The sequence below is a fragment of the Urocitellus parryii genome, chromosome 3 (assembly GCF_045843805.1).
Source record: "Urocitellus parryii isolate mUroPar1 chromosome 3, mUroPar1.hap1, whole genome shotgun sequence".
Lineage (NCBI taxonomy): Eukaryota > Metazoa > Chordata > Mammalia > Rodentia > Sciuridae > Urocitellus > Urocitellus parryii.
Genome location: NC_135533.1, coordinates 154,184,922 through 154,188,301, shown reverse-complemented (window position 1 = coordinate 154,188,301; position 3,380 = coordinate 154,184,922). Strand labels below are relative to the sequence as shown.

At 46.9% G+C, this 3,380-nt stretch overlaps 1 protein-coding gene across 1 annotated transcript in view; it reads right to left on the bottom strand.

Annotated features, from left to right (window-relative positions):
• Nucleotides 1-99: 99 nt before the first annotated feature.
• The window catches only part of Upb1 (beta-ureidopropionase 1), a 56,548-nt gene continuing 53,267 nt past the window's right edge, over nucleotides 100-3,380 (bottom strand). Inside the window, exon 11 of the mRNA XM_026412551.2 lies at nucleotides 100-2,853. The gene's annotated coding sequence lies outside the window, so the exon portion shown is untranslated. The remainder of the gene's footprint in view (nucleotides 2,854-3,380) is intronic.

Genomic DNA, 3,380 nt, shown 5'->3' with positions numbered 1-3,380 from the left:
GCAGAGGTGTTTTTTTTTTAATTGAAATTTAAGTTTTTATTTTTGCTGGGTGATTATCCTTTAAGTAAGAATAATAGTGAGATTGCAGGTACTTTGGAACCACTAACACCTCTTTTTTTCACAGGGCAGGTAAGCCAGCCAGGTTTCTTTTTTAAAGTCTGAGCACCAGGCCCCTTGCCTTACTTGAGGAGGAAGTTGGCCCAGGACAGTAGTAGAGCTGGGTCTTGAACTCAAGAGCCCTTCATGGCTGCCTCTGGCAAAAAGACGGGGGATACCCTGACAGCCCCACCATCCCTGCACTCCTAGGGCATGGTCTTCCAGTGCCCAAGGTGTGACGTGGTGGCGGCTGCTTCTCCCACACCGACTCTAGCTGGCCCCTCTCTCACCATGGTAGTTCTGAGGGGTGGAGGAAGAGTCTGCTTACCAGTTCTGTGAGACCACCCAGCCACCTTGCTCCTTAACACCAGACAGCCTTGGGCCGAGAGGGTAGCACTGTTTGCAAGGCAGCCATCCTGGGTTTCAGAGACTGGTGTTGGCTTTAGTCTGGTCTCATTTCTATTGCCTTAATGCTGGGTGTCCCAAGGTCCTAGGGAACTCTGGCTCCAAGCTCAGGAGTACCATACACAGCAGCTGTGGGGTATGGGTGTCCTCAGGAGAGGTTTAGGTAAAATTGTGGTGAGAATAGCTGAATGAAGGAAACCGATGGGAAGTTAAGTTTTCATGATGACTGCATATGAATGAGGAATAGCACACATGGTGGTGAGCTGTTATGGGGAGTAGCCTTCACAGAAAGTGATCACAGCACCTCATCCATCCAGGACATGCTCAGTCTCTGGGCTCAGACAATGGCTTCTCAGGGTAAGTCACATGTTAGAGGTCACCTGTCTGTAAGATTAACAAGTTGTTTGTCCCTAAGACCAGTCTCTCTGAGGAAGGTCACAGAGGCAGGACATCAGCTACACTGTGTTGCATTCTTGCACAAGTCATGACATTGGGGCTGAAGAAAGAGCCTGGACATCAGGGACTTTGCCCACAGCACGTGGCACCCACAATTGCCCAGCCTGTTCTCATGCTTCAGCCCAATGCAGCTTCTGAAGCCAATGGAACAGTAGGCAGCTTTGTTCACTCTAGCTGCAGGGGGACGAAAGGGATCTTTTGCATTGCAGAGATTTTATACATAAATATATTTTGTTTGTAATGAGCCATTCTCAATAAACATTATTCTCACTGCACAGTGGTGACAGCCCTTGGCTGGCCTTTCTGAGAAGCTGTGTTAATCTGCAGAATTCCTGTCTCCAACCCTCCGTGTACCCTCCATTTCCAGCCTCCACTTATTGGCCAGATAGTGGGTTCTTCTAGGATTCATTTAATAATTTCATTTTAAAATTCCACTTCTGAAAAGGGAAGTGTTTGGTAAATCTGGCATCCTCAGAGCTGTCCTAGGCCCTTGAGGGGGCTAATGGAGCCATAGCCAGCTTTTTCAATATGCCCAGGTCTCCTACCTAATGCCTTTCCTGACTGCTATTTGTCCCTCCCACCACTCACATTGAAAAGATATTAATAGACATCCTGACCAAGATCTTGAGCTCTTTGCTTCAAACCGCAGAGCAGCCCTGTACTCACACTTTCATTTGAGCTGACCATTTAAGGAAGCAGTATGAGCTATCATCTATGGGGTACCTAACTAGAATATGCCAGGCAGCATACCAGGTAGACAATGGTAGTGAGCTTGCTCTTTTCTACACTTGAGCATGAATCCTCAGCTCACTCTAGAGGAAGAGGCCCCATCCTGAATGGGCATTTGTTGGTTTATGGACTCTGAGTGGCCACCAAATTCAGTTAACAGAATGTGGGAGGTATTGGGGCAGGAATGGCAAAAGAAGACAGGATGGTACAGCCTGGGTGTAGTTGGCTGCACAGAGCATATGGGGTGTGGGGGTGGGCAGTGAGAACAAAAACCAAGGATTCCAATAAGAGGTTCCATTGGGAACTAATGGGCTGGTCCAGGGCAGAATCTGAGCCCAAGCTGTTAAACCAGGGGCCAGAACCCAGAGATGAGAGGACACACCACCCCACCTTGCTACTCTATTGTTCAGACTGGTTTTTGGTAGAGCGTGGCACCTCCTTGCCCAGTTGCTATGTGAACTTCCTATCTATACACTATCTTTTGAGGCTACCTCCCTCTTATACCCAGTACCCCTAGGAGGACACTGGGGACCAGTGGACAATGCCACCAGTGGACACTGGACATTCAGTGCCAGGGAGAGGGAAGCATGTCACAAAACAAGTAGGTTTCAACATTACACATACAATGAACAGTTTTAATAGAATCCATCACACACTGGTTGTAGAAGGTACTGTACAATTTTATTAGCTTTCCATTGCTGTATGACAAATTATCTGCCAAATTTAGCAGTTTAAAACAACAAACAGCCAGGTATGGTGAAGCAGGCCTGTGATCCCAGGGGCTCAGGAGGCTGAGGCAGGAGGAGTTCAAAGCCAGCCTCAGCAACTTGGTAAGGCCCTAAGCAACTCTGCTAGACCTTGTCTTTAAATAAAATAAAAAGAAAGGGCTGGGAACATACCTCGATGGTTAAGTGCCCCTGGATTCAATCCCTGGGACAAAAAGGGAAAAAATTATCTCAATTTCCGTGGGTCAGGAATCTGGGTACAGCTGAGGTGGCACCTCTGGCTCAGGGTTTCTTTTGATGTTAGTCAAACTGGTGGCTGGGAATACAGTGCTCTCAAGGATAGAGTGGGGCTGGAGCTCGCTCATAGAGATGCCAGCCATAGGCTTCCTGAGTGTCCTCATAGCATAATAGCAGGTGACATGGGAAGGTGAGCCCAAGAATGCTGGAAGGATAGAAGCCATAGTCTGTAACCTAATCTTGGGAGACGACATCCTCACTTCTGTAGAATTCTACTTATTATAAATGAATCATTGGTCCCTAGATTATCTCCAACATAACAGAGGTCATTGGCCTTGACTCTAAGCACCTGTGTGTCCTTGTCTTTTTATGAAATGAAATGACTCTGGCACAGAGTCAATGGCTACCAGAGGGTTCCCAAGTGGCTTGTTGGATGGAGAGGCCAGAATTCAATTAGCTCTACCTTATCAGAAATCTTTTATATTCATGGGCTCACCCAGCAGAGTATCTGCTGAGATCCACAAGGTATTAAACAGAGAATACAGTTGAAAGAAAGAAAAAGAAATGAATCCAGCATGCACTGGAGATGACAAAGGGCACAAATACTAGGAGGCGCAAGGGTCATTGGATGTCATGGTCAATGGTTATTTCTACAGATTAAATTTCAGGAGAGAACTAAGTATGCCCCTACAAAGACTTGTCTAGCTCGTCCTGGGGTATCTTCTTCATAGT